This window comes from Rhinolophus sinicus, linkage group LG13, assembly GCF_036562045.2.
Source record: "Rhinolophus sinicus isolate RSC01 linkage group LG13, ASM3656204v1, whole genome shotgun sequence".
Classification (NCBI taxonomy): Eukaryota; Metazoa; Chordata; class Mammalia; order Chiroptera; family Rhinolophidae; genus Rhinolophus; species Rhinolophus sinicus.
In genome coordinates, this window is record NC_133762.1 from 15,417,794 (window position 1) to 15,429,292 (window position 11,499).

Consider the following 11,499-nt stretch of genomic DNA (forward strand, 5'->3'; position numbering starts at 1 on the left):
CTGCAACGTGCCCACTTCCCACAGTGTTCAAAGCACCCCACGTGTGTTTCTTGCAAACCACAGCCTCCAAAAGAACTCGAGGACGAGCTTCTCGTCCTTGGTGGTCCCTCAGACCCTGGGGAGTTGTGACATTCCCACAGACCTGAATGTTAAGCATGTGGGACAGCTGAGCAGTGAAGTAATCATTCTGAATTGTCCATGAGCCACAGACGGGGGTCACCACACACTGAACTCGCGGGGCTTTGCAAAGAGCAAGTAACAGTTTCTATGGAATACTTGTTAATGCATCTTTATGGCTTAAAAATTTCTCTTAATTTACTTTTCAGTTACAGTTGACATTCAATATTATGATGGTTTCAGGTGTGCAGCGTAGAGATTACACATTTATATAAGTTACAGAGTGATCCCCCCATTAGTCTAGCACACACACCCCCGGCACCATAATAGTTATTACAATATTATTTACTATATTCCCTGTGCTGTACTTTGCATCCCGTGACTGTTTTTATAACTGCCGATTTGTGCTTCTTACCCCCTCCCCTTTTTCCCCCAGTTCCCCAGCCCTCCCCCCATCAGGCGACCATCAGTTTGTTCTCTGTGTCTATGAGTTTGTTTGTTTTGTCTGTTTATTTTATTCTTATATGTGTTATCTCTTAATTTAGTTTTAAATTACTTTTAAGTAAGTTTTTGGAGTTTGAATGATTGATGCTTTCAGTAAATAAAGCTGGGTCCTCACGACCTGCAAAGCAATAGACAAACAGCTCCGTGTGAAACAGCTCGTGTTCCTCTCCTCTTCACGGAGCGCCTGATGCAGGCAGGGAAAGCTCTGAGAGCAGTGGTGATAACACACGTGTAAAACATGGTTTTTAAATAGAGAAAAATACAGTATTGCCATGTTCGTTGCTGCGTCGAGAAAGGACACTGCAGAAATGTCACTTTTCTAGGGAACTTGAAAGGTGACAAGGAATTATTGGACGTTGAGGGTCTTTTGGTGGATTCAGGAGGGTGGGTGGACGGTTGGTATACGAGCAGGGAGACAGGGTGTCCAGGGTGACACTCAAGGTCAGACGGAATATCCGTGCCACCCGTGAGTTTGGATTATCTGGGAAGGGGTTAGTTCAACCTCGGTCCTGCTCGCTATGGGTTGAGTCGGACGTCACCTGCGTGGGGAGGGGGCAGGTGGGCGTTTGGCCTCCAGCTTGAGATCAGGTTTGCACAGACCTGCTGGCAACCCAGTGCACTGATGGAATTTGGATCCGGGGCAGCAGGTGGGGTTGCCTTCGGCCGGGTACGCGTAGGGAGGAAACGTGAGAGCTGGAAGGGTTTCTGTGAAGTGTCACTGGCCTGTGGCATCAGAATGCAGAGCCTGGGTTCCTAGGGGACAGACAGGAGTCATGGCAGGAGGAGACTGGCCGCAGGAAACGACTGGCTTGGGGATGGTTTTTCTCAGGGAGGGTTCTGCGTGTCGCCCTGGGCATGTGGGGTGGCAGCTGGCCTTCCCGAGTTAATGATTCACAACCAGAAGAATCTGGGGTGCAAACAGGGTCTGGGTGTGGAACCGGTAACTTCTAGAAATATCTGCGGACAGATATGGAAAATGAAAGCAAGGGGGAGATTGGCTGTGGCCCTGCGGGAGGACAGTCTCTCTGGGGGATGCAGGGGGGGCGAGAAGGGGGGAGCCAAGGTAGACACCCTGAAAGCACAGTTTGGGGGGACATGGGCCCAATAGGACAGGGGCTGCGCCTGGGCCATACGTGGTGCCCACGGAACGGCTCTAAGTTTACTGGCCTGTCTTGACATGAATCCTGCCCTGAGACACACTTTGTAATGACCACACTGCTGTTTATTAAGTTCCTTTGAGAGGAAAAAATGATGGCGCACAGGTGGCTTGTGGGTCAGGTATTGGGTGTGACGCAGGGAGGAAGGAGACCTTTACTTGTCACTGTTCAGGGTCTGTTGACCGTGACTTTTATTCATTTTTACATCAACGTCTACCAGGGTAATCAGCCTGAGGCATTATTTCGTGTTGCCTGCTTCTGTTTTTCCTGATGATACTTATACTCACGGGAGACTTCACAGCCACTCTGAAGACGTTCTCCCGTTAGTGTTAGGCGAGTGGAGTTCCACAATAACCTTCAGATTGCTTTTATATCTCATTTTAGCATCACGTCCCTTATTTTCATGCCACGTGCCAATTCAGACATAGGACATTTTCATATAGTAAATCAAGGAACACTTATGCTACCTGTTATGTCCACTCTGTCCCCTGCAAATGACCCCGGTGAATTTTTATAGATTTGACCTTACAACCGGAAGAGTGGAAAAGTTGGGGACGTTTTACACTGAGAGTGCCTCGTGCACAGGCTCACTGCCTTTGTCACAACTCTAGGTCCTGTGTCAGCAAAACCCATCCACCCCGGTGACATGCAGGGCACACTCATGGCCCAGTAAACGTGTGATGGACAAGTCATTGGTGAAGAAGTGTCACGGTTCAGGTTTCAGAGGGTGGTAGTGTTCGGCAGGTCAGGCAGAAAAGGCGCGGGTTCGGGTTCGGAGGATGTGCGTTTTCCGGGCTTCCTGCAGCACTTGTGCTGCCACCATTTTGGGTTCAGTGCTGGTGCCGAGGAAGCCCGATCTCAGGGTCAGGAGTGGCCGAGCGTGAGTGGGGCTGCCAGCCCTGCCTCGTGTCCTGACAGCTGGCTCTGGATTTCACATGAAGACGGGGCACGCCAGCCTGCAGGGCTCTGGTGTGGGGCTGACTCCCTCCCAGGCCCAGCGCCGGTCTGACTCCCCGGGGGGATCCCACCTCCGTACCCCAAGGTGTCCCTGGTATCCTGAGACAGGGGGTGCCACGTGGCGCTCTCCGGGCGCATAGGACCCAGGCTCAGAAGCTTTACTGGAGCAGGAGGCGGGGTGGGACATATACCCACGAATTACTTCCTGCCAGCCCTGGCCTCCTGGGAAGGGCAGCCCAGGCGGTGACCAGGGAGGAAAGCACTGGACATTCTTTACAGATTCGGGACGTTGACCCCTCAGCACTTGTGTGGTTTGCACGTACTGGCTCCAGTCCATGCAGGTGGACTTGCATTTTGTCGGTGGTTCCGTTTGCTGTGCGGAAGCCTTTAGTTTGATGTCGTCCTGCTTGCTTCTCTGTTTCATTTATTTATTTTTGCTTTTTTCAAAGAGCAAATGTTAGGACTGTTTGCAGAATCCTTCAGATAGTGTTCTTTGTCTGCTACAAAGAGGGAACATTCAACTTCAAAGCACATCGGGCTGCTGTTATGAAATCAGGAAATTGATTATTTCCCCCAGTAGATGCAAGAACATGAATAATCTCCTATGAATAATTCTCATTATGTAGTCGCGTGGTTAGGGGACAAGCTCAGTGTATGGTGAACAGACAACAGAAAATTTACACTTGTTTACAGTGTCCTTTGTGCTTTGAAATATTAGATTTTTTATTGTCCTCTAGGTCAGCTTGAGAAAGGAAGTGAATGATAGTGGAACGAGCGTCTCTGTATTTCGTGGCTTTTAGAGATGAAGACACGTGTGACTTCCCCGGCCCGGCCCGCCCAGCAGGTACAGAAAACCGGGAATTCCGTCCACACAGCAGCGAGACCAGTGTCCTGTGCCTGCTGAGCAGCCGGGCTGGGGAAGTCACACGTGCTTTTCCTGACTTTAGATTTCACATTTTCAGGCAAATTTCTAAGAATATGGTTTCATCTGAAAGATTTAGAAGGTGGTATTTTTGTTATTTTAGAAATAATGGGTACATATCTGTTTTTATACATAGTGTCTGCAGCATAACCTCTGTCATATACACTAGCCTATCTCCAAACACGCGTCGTGTAGGGACATGTATATGAAGTCAGTGTTTTGCACACGATTCAAAATTTCTGTTTTACATCAACTGCATTTTTTTAACCTTGTAACCCCCTTGGCCCATTTCTCCTACCCCCGACTCCCACCCCGCCTCTGGCAACAACCGATCTGTTCTCTGTTTCGGTGTTTTATTACTACATAGTTTTATTCCACATACGTATAAGTGAGATCATACTGTACCTGTCTGTCTCTGTCTGACTTATTTCATTTAGCGTAATGTCTTCTAGGCCCATCCATACTGTCACAAATGGTAAAATTTCATTCTTTGTGTGGCTGAATAATAATGTTCCATTGTGTGTGTGCGTGTAGAACGATTTCTTTATGCATTCATCCATCAGTGGACACTTACCATAGGTTGTTTCCATATCTTGGGCATTGTAAATAACTGCAGTGAACGTGGGGGTGCAGCTGTCTTTTAGAGTTAGTGCTTTTGTTCTTTTCAGAGAAATACCCAGAATTGGATTTACTGAGTCATATGGTACCTTCTACTTATTATTTTTTTCTTTTTAAAAAAGTAATTTATAGAGGAACCTTCATACTGTTTTCCACCGTGGCTGCACCAGTTTACCTCCCACCAGCAGTGCATGGAGGGGTCCTTTTACTTCCCTTCCTTGCCCACGCTTGTTAATAATAATTTTCTTGAGAATATTTCTAACAGGTGTGAGGTGGTGTCTCGTTGTGGTTTTGATTTGCATTTCCCTGATGATTAGTGATGCTGAGCCATCTTTTCATAGACCTGTTCTCTTGGAAAAATGTCTTTTTAGATCCTCTGCCCATTTTTAATTGGACTGTTTGATTTTTTTGTTGTTGAATTGTATGAGCACTTTTTATATTTTGAATAATAGCCCTTGATCATATATGTGATTTGCAAATATTTTCTCCAATTCAGTAGGTTTCCTTTTCCTTTCGTTGATTGTTTCTTTTGCTGTGCAGAAGCTCTGTAGTATGATGTGGTCTCACCTACTTATTTTTGCTTTTACGTTTGGTGTCAGATTCAAAAAATCATCGCCAAGACTGATGCCTAAGAGCTTACCACCTATGTTTTCTTCTAGGAGTTTTATGGTGTCAAGTCTTACTTTCAAGTCTTTAATCCAGTTTGAGTTAATTTTGCCTATGGTGTCAGAGGGTGGTCAAGTTTGGGTTTTTTTCCACCTGGCTGCCAGTTTCCCCAGCATCATTTATTGAAGAGACTATCCTTTCCTCATTGCATAGTCTATGCTTCTTTGTTGTAAACTTAATGACCATGTATGCATGGTCTCATTTCTGGGCCCTGCTCTGTTTCATTGATCTATGTTTCTTTCTACGCCAGTACCATGCTGTTTTGATGACCGTAGCTTTGTAGTATAGTTCAAACCATGGAGCATGGTCCCTCCAGCTTTGTTCTTCTAAAGAGTCTTTGGGTAGTCAGGTGTTTTTGTGGTTCACTACAAATTTTAGTATTACTTTTTCTGTTTCTTTGAAAATGCCATTGGAATTATTTTTTTTTTTAGGTTTTAATATTTCTTTCTTTTTTTTTTTTAATTTATTGGGGTGACAATTGTTAGTAAAATTACATAGATTTCAGGTGTACAATTCTGTATTACATCATCTATAAATCCCATTGTGTGTTCACCACCCAGAGTCAGTTCTCCTTCCATCACCATATATTTGATCCCCCTCACCCTCATCTCCCACCCCCCACCCTCCTTACCCTCTGGTAACCACTAAATTATTGTCTGTGTCTATGAGTTTCTGTTTCTCATTTGTTTGTCTTGTTCTTTTGTTGTTTTTGGTTTATATACCACATATCAGTGAAATCACATGGTTCTCTGCTTTTTCTGTCTGACTTATTTCGCTCAGCATTACACTCTCAAGATCCATCCATGTTGTCACAAATGTTCCTATATCATCTTTTCTTACCGCCGAATAGTATTCCATTGTGTATATATACCACAACTTCTTTATCCATTCATCTATCGAAGGACATTTTGGTTGTTTCCATCTCTCGGCCACCGTAAACAAAGCTGCAATGAACATTGGAGCACACGTGTCTTTATGGATAAATGTTTTCAGATTTTTTGGGTGGATACCCAGGAGAGGGATTGCTGGGTCATATGGCAATTCTATTCGTAATTTTTTGAGGAACCTCCACACTGCCTTCCATTGGAATTTTGACAGGGATTGCATTGAATCCGTAGATTGCTGTAGGTGGATTGGATGTTTTAGACATATTGCTTCTTCCCATCCATGAGCATGAAATACCTTTCCGTTTTTTTGTATTGTCTTCTTCAATGTCGTTCATTAATGTCCTGCAGTTTTCAATACACAGGCCTTTCACCTCTTTCGTTTAATTGATTCCTAGGAATTTTATTCTTTTGGATGCAATTGTAAATGGGATTGTTTATTTCTGTTTCTGATAGTTTGTTATTAATGTGTAGAGATTCAACAGATTTTTGCATACTGAACTTTGTATTCTGCAACTTTACAGAATTAGGTGATTAGTTCTGACAGTTTTTTTGTGGCGTCTTCAGGGTTTTCTGTATATAATACCATGTCATCTGCAAACAGTGACAGTTATACTTCATCCTTTACAATTTGGATGCCTTTTCTTTCTTCTTCTTGGCTAACTGAGTGTGTAAAACATAAGTTAGTCTTAAATTTATCAGAACATGCTCTGTGACTATGATAAGGACTTGTCACAACACATCTCTTTGATTTCTCAGAATCTAGAGCGGCAGAAGCCGTATACAAGCTCTCAAATTAGCAAACACATCAACTGTACTAATGTTATACATAAAGGATCTGTGGGAGAGAGGAAAAGCTCTCAGCTTTTCCCCACTGAGTATGTTAGCTCTGTGTTCGTCACATATGGCCTTTATTATGTTGAGGTGTGTTCCCTGTAGACTCACTTTGCTGAGAGTGTTATCATAAATAGATGTTGGATTTTGTCCAATGCTTTTTCTGCATCATTTTCTCTGCCCACCCCTTAGTCACTCAGCAGCCGTCTAAGTTATCTGATCCACCAGGTAGCACAGTGCTGGTGTTCCAGTCCCCCTGATTTTACTTCCTCGTGGCCCCAAAGCGCAGGCATAGTGATGATGCCACAGAGAAGCCAGAAAGGGCTTCTCTGAAGTGCAAAGGTGACAGCAGTACATGGAGGTGTTTTGAGAGCGAGAGACCACATTCGCATGACATTTATTACAATATATTGTTATAATTGTTCTCTGTTAGTGTTAGTTATTACTAATCTCATAGTATATGCAGGCTTCAGAACTATCTGGTTTCAGGCATCCATGGGGGGTCTTGGAACGTGTCTCCCGTGGGTAAGGAAGGGACTCCTGTATGTATTTATCACTTTTTACAAGCCCTGCACTGTCACATTAGATCTAATAGTGCCCAATAGTTAACACAAACTTAGAAATGCCTTCTGAAAAGGAATACGTACTGCCTTGATTTGATAAAAAGGTAATGATTGTTTTTAAACTACCGGGAAATTCCTTACCTTTCTCTGTCTTTTGTCTTTGTAACCCCAGAAGACTCCTGTCTTTCAGATCCCATTGTGAGTCATTCTTGAGAACAGCTGGGTAGTGGAGTGAGCAGCTGTCCTCAGAGTTAATGTGCTCTGATGTGCTCTGAAAGAGCATCTGGGGGGCCGTCAGGCGATCTCGATTAGGGCCGGGCTCTGCTGCCCACCCTGTCGTCTAGTACGTCCTGTAGTGAGGCAGCGCCTCATGGGTACGCGCATGGCTTTGGAACTCATACACACTTGGCCCGTGCCTCTTACTAACTGGGTCCCCTTAAACAGGTTGCTGATTCCTCAGCCTCAGTCCTCTATAAAATGGGGGTAACAGTCATTCTTACCTCAGAGTGGTTGTAGGGGTTCAGAGGGTTATAGTAAGCACATAATGAGGGCTTAGTAAAGCTTCCTGGTAACCGTGGGTTTTTCTTTATTAATATAAATCAAGGGATTGGGATTATCGGGCCAGCAAGGGCAATTCTGCACCAGTCCCCACCAAGACTGTCTTCTCCGTAGTTTTTCTATATGAATCCTCGGGGGAAGCGACCATTCTGTCTGTTACTGAAAAGCTGCATTCTTCTCCAGGCGTTTGTCAACAACATCCTCACCTAACTAGAACTTCTTCTGCAGGTTGCCAGTGTGGACCCTGATGAAGGCTGGCCCCCCATCACTGGAGTTATTTCCCCGCTTTCTACCAACACTACAGTTCTCACTGTGTTCTGCAGCGAGGAGGCTGAATTTCCAAGACACTTTCTCCAAACAGCTGTGGCGGAGGACCCCCCGGGCGCAGCTCACCTTTTTTCTGATGTTTTGGATGTTGTATTAAATCAGACTCACGATTTACTGGAAGATCCCGCTACCTCAGGTAAGCTTCTGACTAAGTGTTCCACCCAGTGGGTCACAGTCTTTATCAGCATGAGAACAGTTTTCACTGTACTGTTAGAACCCCCTACCTGGGATAAAACGTAAAAGCAAACTGTAGTGCTTCAGGCAGTTTAAATTATCATTATTTATAGAAATCCTGAAGCACTTCTGAGGGGGCCAAAGGCTCTGTGAAACCCCTTTGAAATCAAAGGTATCAGATGAAACCTGGTCCTTAATAAAAGGAATGTAAAACTTACCGTTCTGTCTACCTTCCAGTTCGTTACATTGTTACTAGTACACAAACCGTATTTACGCTAGGTAGATAAAAAGCACATCAATTTGGTATTCTTTCCATGTATTCATCTATTCAACAGATTTATTGAGTGCCTGCTGTATGTCAGGCACTGTTCTAGGTTCTTGGGCTAGGTCACAGAAGGACATTGGTCTCTTCTCATGGAGTTTACCAGCTAGTCAGGGGAGACAGGGCAATAAACTAAAGAAGGAAGTTACATAGTATATTTGAAAGAGATAAGTGCCATAGTAATAAAACAGGAAAAAGGAATGGGGAGCATTAGGGGTGGGAAGGTTGTGGTTTTGGATAGGGCTGGTTGGAAAAGTGGTATTTGAGCAAAGGCTTGAAGGAAGCGGTAGGTAGAGAACATTCCTGAGAGGCCACAGCAGGTGCCAAGGCCCTGAGACGGGTGCGCGTCGGGGGCGTTTCAGGACCAGCAAGGAAGACTCTACACTTCGAAGCAGCATTTTTCCTAGACACACGGGTGGGTGGAGTCTGCGCAGGTGCAGGAATGTTGTTAAAGATGGCTTTGTGCGTCCGTGGGAAGAACGCAGTCAGGCCGCGGGACGCCCGGGACGACCTCAGCTCTGGCTCTCATGCCTCCTCCTCTCTCCCTTGCTCCTGTCTCTGTAGCCCCTCCGGTTCCAGCGTGGGCCCAGCGGGAGCTCGGCCGCGGGTCCCCCGGCAGTGCTGCTGTGGAACCGCGGTTTCCGCGCTCCAACCTCAGTGGCGCCAGTTCCGAACTGATGGAGTCATTTGGGTCAAACTTTTTAAATTTCTCAGGTATTGGTAATGGAAATCAGCGCTGCGTTCATTTGAATCGTGTTGGTTGTTGTTTTTTGTAACAGACCACGTTTTATGAATATAATTCCATAATATGAAAAACTAATTACAGATAATGGAGAGTATTGTTTAATGGGTACAGACATTCAGATTTTCAAGACGAAAAGTTCTGGAGATGGAGGTCATAGTTGTTCAACACTATAAATGCACTTAATGCCACTGAACTAGACGTTAAAAGTGGGGAAGATGATAAATTTTTGTTACGTGTATTTTACCACATTAAAAAAATGGGAAAAAGTAAGACAAAAGTAAAATACTCTCTTCTATTACGGATGTGACAAAATATTTAGTATTAAATTTCTTTTTTTTTTTTATTTATTAAATTTATTGGGGTGACAATTGTTAGTAAAATTACATAGATTTCAGGTGTACAATTCTGTACTACATCATCTATAAATCCAATTGGGTGTTCATCACCCAGAGTCAGTTCTCCTTCCATCACCATATATTCGATCCCCTTACCCTCATCTCCCACCCCCACCCCCTTACCCTCTGGCAACCACTAAACTATTGTCTGTGTCTATGAGTTTCTGTTTCTCATTTGTTTGTCTTGTTCTTTTGTTGTTTTTGGTTTATATACCACATATCAGTGAAATCACATGGTTCTCTGCTTTTTCTGTCTGACTTATTTCGCTCAGCATTACTCTCTCAAGATCCATCCATGTTGTCACAAATGTTCCTATATCATCTTTTCTTACTGCGAATAGTATTCCATTGTGTATATATACCACAACTTCTTTATCCATTCATCTATCGAAGGACATTTTGGTTGTTTCCATGTCTTGGCCACGTAAACAAAGCTGCAATGAACATTGGAGCACACGTGTCTTTATCTCTAAATGTTTTCAGATTTTTGGGTAGATACCCAGGAGAGGGATTGCTGGGTCATATGGCAATTCTATTCGTAATTTTTTGAGGAACCTCCACACTGCCTTCCATAGCGGCTGCACCAGTCTGCATTCCACCAACAGTGTATGAAGGTTCCTTTTTCTCCACAGCCTCTCCAACATTTGTTACTATTTGTCTTGTTGATGATAGCCATTCTGACTGGGGTGAGGTGATATCTCATTGTGGTTTTGATTTGCATTTCTCTGATGATTAGTGATGTTGAGCATTTTTTCATATGTCTATTTGCCATTTGTATGTCCTCTTTGGAGAAATGTCTCTTCAAGTCCTCTGCCCATTTTTCAATTGGGTTGTTTGTTTTTTTGTTGTTGAGTTGCATGAGTTCCTTGTATATTCTGGATACTAGCCCCTTATCGGAGGCACTGTTTGCAAAAATCTTCTCCCATTCAGTTGGTGGCCTCTTTATTTTGTCAATGGTTTCTTTTGCTGTGCAGAAGCTTTTAAGTTTCATATAGTCCCATTCGTTTATTTTAGCTTTTACTTCCATTGCCTTTGGAGTCAAGTTCATAAAATGCTCTTTGAACCCAAGGTCCATAAGTTTAGTACCTATGTTTTCTTCTATGCAGTTTATTGTGTCAGGTCTTATGCTTAAGTCTTTGATCCATTTTGAATTAACTTTGGTACATGGTGACAAATAGCAGTCCAGTTTCATTCTTTTGCACGTGGCTATCCAATTCTCCCAGCACCATTTATTGAAGAGGCTGTCTTTGCTCCATTGTATGTTTTTAGCTTCTTTGTCAAAAATTATCTGTCCATATTTATGTGGTTTTATTTCTGGGTTCTCAATTCTATTCCATTGGTCTATGTGTCTGTTTTTCTGCCAATACCATGCTGTTTTGATTATTGTAGCCCTGTAGTACAAGCCAAAGTCAGGAAGTGTGATACCTCCATTATTGTTCTTTTTCTTAAGATTGCTTTGGCTATTGGGACTCTTTTGTGGTTCCAAACAAATCTGATGATTTTTTTGTTCTATTTCTTTAAAATATGCCATTGGGATTTTGATGGGGATTGCATTGAATCTGTATATTGCTTTGGGTAATATGGCCATTTTAACTATGTTGATTCTTCCAATCCATGAGCACGGAATGTCTTTCCATTTCTTTGTGTCTTCTTCAATTTCTTTCAAAAATGTCTTATAGTTTTCAGCATATAGGTCTTTCACATCCTTGGTTAAGTTTATTCCTAGGTATTTTATTCTTTTTGCTGCAATTGCAAA

The 11,499-nt window shown here is 43.5% G+C and overlaps 1 protein-coding gene across 1 annotated transcript in view; it reads left to right on the forward strand.

Moving 5' to 3' along the window:
* Positions 1-9,306, forward strand: part of LOC109453648 (uncharacterized) — a 159,979-nt gene extending 150,673 nt beyond the window's left edge. The window contains exons 22-23 of the mRNA XM_074317700.1: positions 8,009-8,243; positions 9,168-9,306. The gene's annotated coding sequence lies outside the window, so the exon portion shown is untranslated. The remainder of the gene's footprint in view (positions 1-8,008; positions 8,244-9,167) is intronic.
* The last annotated feature ends 2,193 nt before the right edge of the window (positions 9,307-11,499 follow it).